The following is a 10782-nucleotide window of genomic DNA, read 5'->3' as shown; positions in this document are numbered from 1 at the left end:
TACTTAATACTTTTATTTGCTATTGTAAATGAAATTATTTTCCTGAGTTCCACCCAAGATTGTTCATTAGCAGTGTACAGAAACACTACTGATTTTTGCATACCAATTTTTTATCCTGCCACTTTGCTGAACTTCTTCAGTAATTCTGGTAGCATTGTTGTGGGTTTTAGGTATTTCTTGGGAATAGGATCATATCACCAGTGAATAGTGAAAATTTTACTTGTTCCTTTCCTCTTTGGGTGCCTTTTATTTCTTTTCTTGCCTAATTCTTTTAGCTAGAATTTCTAGTACAATATTGAATAACAATGGTGGCAGTGGACATTCTCCTCTTGTTCCCATCTCAGTGGGAACACCGTTGAATACAATATTAGCCATGTGTTTCATGCATACATTTTACCATACTGAGAAATATACCTTCAATGCCTATCTTTTGGAGGATTTCTCATCAAGAAAAATTGCGGTATTCTGTCAAATGCCTTTTCTGCATCAATAGAGATGATCATGTGATTTTTCTTCAATTAATTAATTTGTTATATTACACTAATTGATTTTCTTGTGTTGAACCATCTTGCATGCCTAGTATAAAACCCATGTGATTGTGGTGTATAATTACTTTAAAGTGCTTTTGAATTCAGTTATCAAGTATTTTGTTGAGGATTTTTGCATCTACTTTCATTAGAGAAATTGATCTGTAATTATCTTTTTTCTGATATCTTTGTCTGACTTTTATTTAGAGTGATGTTGGCATCATAGAATGAGTTTGGTATTGTTCACTCACGTTCAATTTTTTTAAAGATTTTGAGCAAATTTGGTATTAGATCTTCTTTAAATTATTAGTAGAATGCGCCTATGAAACCATCTGGTCGTGGGCTTTCCATTTTGGGGAGGTTTTTGATGACTGTTTCAAACTCTTTACTTATGACTGGTTTGTGGAGGTCTTCTGTTTCTTCTAGGGTCAGTGTAGGTGGTTTGTATGTTTCCAGGACTTTGCCCATCTCTTCTACATTGCCTAGTTTGTTGGAATATGGTTGTTAACAGTGCCCTCTTAAGACCCCTTTTATTTCTGCACGGTCAGTTGTAATGTCTGCCCTCTCATTTCTGAGTTTATTTGCACCTTCTCTCTTTTTTTCTTTTTCAGTCTGCGTAAGAGCTTGCCAATTTTGTTGATCTCAATTTCATTTATTTCTGCTCTATTCTTTATTTCTTTCCTTCTCCTTGCTTTGGGATTAGTTTGGATAGCTAAAAGACAAAAGGACACCTGTTTCACGCCTTATACAAAAATGAAATCAGAATAGCTCAAAGACCTAATTATAAAAGCAATAACCATAAAACTCCTAGAAGAAGATGTAGGGAAACATCCTCAATATCCTGTGGTAGGTGTTGGTTTCTTAAAACTTTATACCTGAAGTACAAGCAATGGAAGAAAAAATAAATGGGACCTCCTCAAAATTAAATACTTTTGTGCTTCAAGTGTCTTTGTTAAGAAGGTGAAAAGGCGGCCCACACATTTTCAGAAAGAAAATTTTGGGAGAAATATTTCAGAAACCACATCTTCTTCATGTCATATGAAGAAATCATACAACTCAATGATAAAAAGATAAGCAACCCAATTAAAACATGGTAAAAAGACTTGAGCAGACATTTTTAAAAGGAAGAAATACAAATGGTCATAAAACGCATGAAAAGATGATCAACATCACTAGCTATTAGAGAAATGCAGGTCAAAACTACAATGAGTTATCATTCCATGCCTTACAGAATGGCCATTATTAAAAAGGCAGAAAACTACAAGTGCTGGAAAGGATGTGGAGAAATGGGGACACTCCTTCACTCCTTCACTGTTGGTGGGAATGTTAAATGGTGCAACTTCTGTGGAGTAGAGTTTGGTGAGTCCTCAGAAAGCTAAATATTGAACTGCAATCCTGCTACTAAAAATGTATTCAGAAAAATTGAAGGCAAGGACATTTGCACAGCAGTGCTCACAGTGGCATTATTCGTAATTGCTAATGGATGGAACCAACCCAAGTGTCCATCCAATGAATGGATAAACAAAATGTAGTATATACAAAAAATGGAATACTATTCAGCAATAAAAAGAAATGAACTTGAAATACATGTGGCAACATGGATGAACTTTGAGGACATTTTGTTGAGTGATATCATCCAGACACGAAAGGAAAAATATTGCATGGTCCCATTAATATGTACTAAATCTGATGAGAAACTCATGGAATTAAATTTTCAAGTATAATTTAATAGGACATAGAATGCAGATTGAGAAGGGGGAGATGATGCAGAATGTATGTAGAATATTTAATAAGAGGGATTATAAACATGGGGAAATGGTTAGAGTTGATGGTAACACATTCTAGCAATTTCAGTTATGGATACTGAGTGTGGCTAATAGTACAAATAAAAGAATTTCCTCTATTTCCAAGGTGTTAAGAATTTGGAGATGCATGGGAAATTACAACTATTGTAAGGATTAGATTGTAGTTAACAGAAATATTGTAATACTTTTACAGCAATGGCAAAGAAGGTACTACATTAATGCTAAGGGCCAATGGGGGATTATAAGGAGGCATGGGATTTTTCTTCTTAGAGTAATGAAAATATTCTGAAATGGAGTGAGCTGATGACAACACATTTCTGTGATGAAACTGAGTGCCACTAAGTGTACTCTTTCGATGGATTGTATAAGGCAGGTGATCATATAACACAGTGAACCCCATGGTGAATGATGGACTGTGGTTAACAGTACAGATATAAGAACCTTCTCTCGTGAACTATAACAGATACACAATACTAATATGTGGTATTGATAATAGGATGACTTGTGGGAAACTAAAACCAAATATAAGCTCTGGACTATAGATAGCAATAATATTATGAGAATGTTCTTTCATCATTTGTAATAAATGTGCCACAACAAAGTAAGGTGTTGGTGGTGGGGTGATGTATGGGACTCCTGTATGGTTTGGATGATAGTTTTGTTAGCTCATAACTTCTCAAATTTAAAAAAAGTAATATATGTGTTCTAAAAAATAAATTAAACTTCCATATAAAACCTATTTCCAGTAAATTTGAATACTTTGTTATAAAACGAAAAACCCAGGATCCACGCTAAAAGAGACAAGACACCAGGCTGTCATAAACCAGAACTACCATTGCCCTAGACCTTGGGAGTATGGCAGCAGGAGTAAGACAGAGGTGGTGTCCACCCCTCACACCTAGGAACCATCTCAAATGGTTTTCATTTCAGTCAGAATCTTTGGTCACTTGAGATCTAGCTCCATTCCTGCCCTGTACATGTATGTTTATCTCAGGATGCTGGCTTGGTTTTGGGGGGTATTTTGTTGTTGTTGTTGTTGTTGTTGTTGCTGCTGCTGCTTTAGGAACTAGAACATAGAGGTTTTGAACACCAGTTCTGTAGTCAAATAGCCTCGAAGTGATCATGATTCCACAATTTACCATCTGCATGGCCTTGAGCAAGTTACTTAACATCTCCAAGGTTCACATTTCTCATATGGAACATAAGGAGTCATAATCACATCTGTCTCATAAGCCTGTTGTGAAGAGTAAATAAGTGAATACACGTGAAGTGTCTGGAACAGTGCCTGGCACACTGGTCTTGACTGGAGGTGACAGCCCTTTGCTACTGGTGTGTTCTATGTACCAGATGCTTTTGAGAATAAGCAGAGGTGATTCATGGATATAGTTCACGGATTGGCAGGATTTCCTAGTACAGTGTTTTAAAACTTTAAATAGTTTTAAAAAGACAAAGAACAAATAGTTGGCAGTTTCATAAAAAATACAGAATACTGGAAACGGACTTTGGCCCAGTGGTTAGGGCGTCCGTCTACCATATGGGAGGTCCGCGGTTCAAACCCTGGGCCTCCTTGACCCACATGGAGCTGGCCATGCGCAGTGCTGATGCGCGCAAGGAGTGCCGTGCCACGCAAGGGTGTCCCCCGCGTAGGGGAGCCCCACGCGCAAGGAGTGCGCCCGTGAGGAAAGCCGCCCAGCGTGAAAAGAAAGAGCAGCCTGCCCAGGAATGGCGCCACCCACACTTCCCGTGCCGCTGACGACAACAGAAGCGGACAAAAGAAACAAGACGCAACAAATAGACACCAAGAACAGACAACCAGGGGAGGGGGGGTAATTAAATAAATAAATAAATCTTTAAAAAAAAAAAATACAGAATACTGGCTCTTCTAGAAAAATAAAAATGCTGTTGGGCAGGAGATTACCAGCTGCCCACTGCAGAATTCAGCAGTCCATTCCTCTCCACTCCTCGATGCTTCACTTGCCATTTGGAACTGCTGTTATTTTTCCTACCCAACAACTTCACTGGTCCATACTGATTAGCCAGCTCCTATTCCCATTTGTGCTTGCAACCTTGGTGATGAAGAAAATAAATATGGTCCTACCCATATAGGCCTTAGAGCCTTCTGTCCCCGAATAGAAGGAGATGAATGTCTCTCTGAAGAGGCCCTTTATCCAGAAAATCCTATAAAATCTTACTGGGTTGTAGAAAGAGTTATTCACAAGCTTGCTTCTGCAGGTGCAGTCACCAAGGGCTAGATTAAAATGAAGACCCTCAGGCCCTACCCCAGGCATACTAACTAGGTGTCAGTACCTTTAAGGAGATCTCCAGGTGTGCACGTGAAAGTCTGAGAAGCACTGCTCTAGACCTAGGAGCCCTCTCAGGGGTAGATGAGGCTGTTGACTCTGCCGAAGCTGTTGAAGGGCTGCGTTGGCCCCCACTGGTGCTGCCAGAGTAAGGGCTGTAATAGGAAGAGCTATGGCTGTTATTGCCGCTGCAGTTACTCAGCTACAAGGTGTCTGGTATGACCCCCTGATGGAGCTGGGGGTGGGAGAGGAGTGAGGGTGGGAATGGGCTGCTGGAGGGCAGCTGGACCCCCGTGGCCCCTTGGTGGCACCTGCGAGGTAGAAAACGCTCTGAGGTCTCCTGCGGACACTTAAGGTGCTGAGGCTGCTGAAGAAAGTGCTCAGGCAAGGGGTGGAAGTGAGCAGGATTCCTCCTGGAGATGAGGCAGTAGTACTCTTGGTGCCCTAAGGAGGCTCTGGGGACTGGGGAGGCCTCAGCAAAGAGGAGGGACTGGCTCCTCTCGCTTCCTGCTCACTCCGCACCTCACCCCCAATGCCCAGTCCTGAGGAGGATTGTTCTTCTTTCTTAGACGTCCCAGTTGCACTGTGGAGCTGTCCCGGGCTCATACCAGTGCTTTCACTTCCTGCGGAGGTCCTCATTGTCAGACATTTTCTCGTAGTTTGGATTCAAGGTCCAGTGGTTGCCTTTGGGTTGTCCTTGTCGTGGGGCTCTTGAAGCAGGCGTTTAGCAGCAGGTTGTGGCGGATGGGGTTAGGCCAGCCGGCCTGCGCGCTGGTGAAGGAGAAGCTGGTAGACCGCACTGCACGTGACCTTGCCCTCAGGCGCGCTCTGGATGGCCACGGCGAGGAGCGCGCAGCTCGAGCAGGGCGGGCGCGCCGTCTTCCCGGGGTCCTCGCGGCTGCCCAAGGACAGACATCCAGCTCAGCTCGCCGGTCGCCTTGGGAGTAGCCTAAGGTGGTGGCGGCAGCGGCAACCTGCGACTTCAGGAAGGGCCCGGCCGTGCCCCTGGTGCAGCGGCTGCGGGGCGCCCAGATCCGCAGCAGCGGCAGCAGCGCCAGGCGAGCCGCCCCCGCCAGGCCTTTTGAGCCACAGGGAGGGTCGGCGGTGCTGGGAGGCCCCCGCCTGCCCGCCAGCCCTTGAGGCGCCTGGAAGCCTTGGGCGCCCCCGGGCGGCAGGGGCGGCGCATTGCGCTCCCAGTACCCGCCAGTGTCGCCGCAGTAGAGGCGCGAGTCCGCGGCCATTGCAGGTGCAGAGCGGCCTTGGCCACTGGCGGGAGAGGCTGACCTCGCCGCCCCCGGGAGAGCATCCCTTTAGGGCCAACCTTGTGACCCCGCCTCGACCCTCCCTGGTGCCAGCTGCGCACGATGCAGATGGTGGTCCTGGGGGTGCGCCCAGAATAACTTTGATAACAAAACCACTCAATTACAGAATATGAAATGTAGTTTACAAGCCTTTTTTCACATGAGCCAAGTTTAAGGTAATGCATAACTTCTGAGAAGGTGATCAGGAGGTGAGCTGGTTTTCTGCTTCCTGTCACCCCAAGTTCTCTCTTTTTGAACCTTCCTTTCTTGCCCCAGGAGTGTCACATTTAAACTTACATTCATGCTTCTATTCTTGACTTTATATTGTTTACCCTAGAAGTGTGATTAGTACCTTTTCCATACTCTCTTATTTTTTTAATTAGTTTTTTTTTCCTTTTACTTTCAAAGAAGCTTTAGATTACATAAATGTTACATGAAAAATATAGGGGATTCCCATATGCCCCAACCCATCCCCACCCCTTCCCATACTTTCCCATATTAACAACATCTTTCATTAGTGCAGAACATTTGTTATAATTGATGAATACATATCGAAGCATTGCTACTAATTGTGGACTATAGTTTACATTATAGCTTACACTATATCCCACACAATTTTGTAGGTTATGACAGAATATATAATAGCTTATATCCGTTTTTGCAGTGTTATGCACAATTCCAATGTCCAAATAATGCCCCCACATTGCATTTATTCTTCCAGCTCCCTCCCCTCAAACTTCTGGTGGCCACTGCCTTTATATCAATGATAAAATGTCTTCCATTGCTCCAATAATACTAAGTGTATACTAGAATAATAATAAGTCTTCTTTAGTCCATTGTTCATTCCCTAATCTTGAGGATTTGGGGATGATGATGCCCCCTCTGTTTCTAATTGAGAGAGCATTAACTCCCATGGGATGGATGGATGGAACTATCTTGCTTGGAGTTGCAGACACTCTATGTTCCTTGAGATGGGTGTTGTCCATCATAATCTCCTTGTTAGTTGTCTTGGTTGAGTCCAATGAACTGGAGAGTAAATCTTGCAAATCTCCTGAAATTCAGGGCTCAACTTGCACATGGAAGAACCAACAATTTAAGTCTCTAGGACATATATACTCTCCCATACCTTCTTTCTAATGAGCTACAGTTAAATTCAGCCAAATGGAGGCAGTGATCTGTTATGAAGATGAAGCAGGAGAAGGAGGAGGAGAAGTAAAAGGAGGGGGGAGAAAAGAAGGAGGGAAATAAGGAGAATGTGCAGACAGCATTCTGAATGTGGAAGGAGAAGTGCAGCACATTTTCAACAGCGCCAGCATCTTCTGCCAACCCCTCTTAGGGGCACAGCTACGAAGGTATTACCACGAGCTTCAGCTTAGGGTTGGCCTCTTCATCTCTGTGTAATACCCTCACTGCCTTTTTGCCCATCCAGTCCTGCCAAAAACTTTGTGTTAAACCTATTTTGTTTAAGGTATTTAGATTAAATTACAGTGTCTGTGTGTCTTTAAATTTGGAATTCTAAGCTTTACAGAATGCTTTAGTGGGGGCTTTTATGTAATTCTGACTTTCCTCCTCTCTGTGCCCATTCTTCTCTTCCTCAGGAAACTCCTGCCTAGGACATCCTCCCTCCTCCAAGCACTACTTTTCTAAATCTCATCATTTAACCGCAGATTTATCCTTTTTTTGTGCACTTCTGTTTTAAGTATTTAGTGATTTTACTCCATGCTTTTCAATAAGCTGCACAAGAAGTTAGGAGGAGAGATCTGAAACTATCGATGTTGCCAAGAGGTAGTCAAGGAAACTGATTTTGAGCCATCAGTAAAACCTACACAGGGCAACCAGCAGGTCTACTGTGCCACCCAACAATAAGTGGAATTGCCTCTGGTTGCCATATACCAGAAAATGCTTTGTAGATTTTGTCAGAAATGTCTTTGAGCGTGGACCTTCTTCCAACAAGGCCACTTCATTTCTGCCACACCTTCAGCAGCATCTGCCTTGTCACCAGGGTACTTTTTTTTAATCCCAAACATTTTATTGGCAGTGTTTAAATAATCTGCCATTTTTAATTTGTTACATTTGGAGTACATTCTAATAAATTTTATACAGATATTCATCCATCAACTGAATCACTAACATGAAGCAAGGAAGTTTAAAAGAAATTTTTCTGGTTTGTTCTTGGAGTAGATTCTCGCTATACAATGAGTGCTTTCTGGTTTTATAGTTCTCTACTTGCGTTATGTTTCTTTTCCATTAAAATTACTGATATTTACATTTTATAACCTAGCTGGTAAGAGCAGGATAGGCAAACTAGACTAGAACAGACAAGAGCAACTACTGACCCTCTCTATGCCAGAATAGTAAGAATTTGCAGATAACCCCCACACCATGGTCACCATAATTTTACAGTGATAACCCTTTGTCCAAAACCAAACTACTGGTTTTTCCTAAATAATGTGGAATAACAGTTGATGTTCTTTCCCTGGAATTTGTCTACCCAGAAAATGGCTTGCACATGTAATCGTTTTTTTAAGAAAAGGGATTTCAGCCCTTGTTCTACTTAACCAACAGGAACTGAGCGAGAACAATCACTGGACCCATCTAGACTGGCCACATGGAGAAGTGGCTTCCAATCTTCTGACAGCTGTTTCCCACCCAAGCACACTCTGAGGTGCTATGATTACTGCCAAGAACTGCACACATCACATCGTCACCCAGCAGAGGTTTTGATCCCAGTGTGCACTGCAAAGTGAAATAAGTCGCTTTCCACCTTGTTGACATGTGGACCTCAGCTGCTGGTGTGGCAAGCTGTTTCTCCCTGAAGCTGGGCTCAGAAATGTCTGGATTTCAGGGACAGATAATCCCATTTTTGGGGGGCAGTGCTCACATCGGCACTGACTCAAAGAGAGGAATGTTTAAATCAGGAATTCTGAATAGTTTTAGGTAATAACAATACAAGTTTCAACAGGTAGAACTGTTCAAATATACTCACACAGTGAATCCTTTATCATTATCCTTACTCAAGTCATGGAAGAGCATGAGAAGGTGCTTGTGAGTGGCTGCAAAAATTTTCACTGGGATAAGCATGGCAAATGGCCACGTGAACATCATTTCCATATAAGCAACAGGATGCAAAGGGAGCAAAACTTTCCTAAGTGCCAAATGAAGACTCTCTTAGCAAATGAGCTGTCTAGCTTTAAAGTCTCACTATATCCCCACACATAGGGCATCTGCTATTTGAACATTAGGCAAAGATGGTAAGAATTAGGGGAGAACATATAATTGGTCATGATCAAAATATGCTGACATTTGTAAACTGAATTAGTTAGAAATTATTTCCAGGTTCTCTCAACCTCGCATTGTGTTTAAAATATGCAATTATATTAAGTATTGCTTGTGTTTGAGTTCCACCCCTGCTATATTCTATCTCCGTGGCTGAGACCCAGTGTAGTAAGATTTTTTAAGCCTTATTTTCCACAAGTGTAAAATGAGAATAAAGGAAACCTGATGTACTCATGTTCAGGAATAAACAATATACTATGTATTCTAAAAATATTAGACATTCTGATGATTTCCTTATCGTTAACTGAAGGGCCTTTCCAACGTCTGAAATAATGGAACAAAGATCAAAGTTAAAATTGAAAAATTGAACAAAATAGAAAGCAAGATATTCAGCAAAGTAACAAAATCATTTATTTTGCAGATATATTTGAATGTGCTGTGTTGTTAAACATACTAATTGCAATTAAAACCTTATGTAAAGGGAAGCAGATTTGGCTCAACTGACAGAGCATCTGCCTACTACATAGGAGGTCCAGGGTTCAAACCCATGGCCTCGTGACCCATGTGGTGAGCTGGCCCATGCGCAGCGCTGATGTGAGCAAGGAGGGCTGTGCCCCTCAGGGGGATCCACCACATAGGGTAGCCCCATGTGCAAGGAGTGCACCCCTCAAGGAGAGCTGCCCTGCACAAAAAAAGTGCAGCCTGACCAGGAGCAGCACCGTACACATGGAGAACTGGTGCAGCAAGATGACACATCAAGAAGAGACACAGATTCCTGGCGCTGCTGACAAGAATGCAAGCGGACAAAGAAGAACACAAAATGAATGGACACAGAGAGCAGACAAGGGGGGGAAGGGAGGAGAAATAAATAAAAATAAATCTTTAAAAAAACACAAAGCCTTATGAATATGGACAAAAAAAAAAGGAGTAATTACATGTACCCAAAATTAATAATGATGTTCCTTGTGTAAAATTATTTTGTCATTTTTCATGTTTACTTAGTACATATTAGTATTTATTGATGAATTAATTCTATTTAAATTTTATCTACCTAAATGCCTATTAATAGGTATTACAATTATTATTATGTGTAAGTATGTTGAAAAATAAGGTGAACTAGATTAATAAATGTTTTGATGTATACTTTGTGTTCTTTTACGTACATGAAATATGGAAAATAATACTGTCAAGTCATGCACATTGACATCATGGCAATTTGATTAATATAAATACATGTTAATATATAAGCAAATCTCAGAATACCAGATAAAAGGCAATGCTATAGCACAAGTGACTTTTAAGAAAATTTTCTCTTGCTGAATTCTTCTTTGGTGATATGAAAAGCTATGAAAATACATGGAGGTGGTGAAAAGGGAATTCTCAGAGGGCAGTTTAGTGGTATGGGTACCTGGGTGGAAAAAAGGGGCATCAAGAGGTGGGAATTGCAAAGTAAGTAGAGAAACCTTCCAATCTCGTCTCTTATACTCTTAGCTTGAAACCAGCTTGTATCCTCATATTTGTGAAATAAAATCCCAATCTTGTATTTTATTATAGATACCTGGAGAGAACATCA

At 41.6% G+C, this 10782-nt stretch overlaps 1 pseudogene; it reads right to left on the bottom strand.

Annotated features, from left to right (window-relative positions):
* Nucleotides 1-4621: 4621 nt before the first annotated feature.
* LOC111762166 (forkhead box protein I3-like) lies at nt 4622-5873 on the bottom strand (annotated as a pseudogene).
* Between the last annotated feature and the right edge of the window lie 4909 nt (nt 5874-10782).

The sequence above is a fragment of the Dasypus novemcinctus genome, chromosome 12 (assembly GCF_030445035.2).
Source record: "Dasypus novemcinctus isolate mDasNov1 chromosome 12, mDasNov1.1.hap2, whole genome shotgun sequence".
Taxonomy (NCBI): domain Eukaryota; kingdom Metazoa; phylum Chordata; class Mammalia; order Cingulata; family Dasypodidae; genus Dasypus; species Dasypus novemcinctus.
This window is presented reverse-complemented; position numbering and strand designations above follow the sequence as displayed.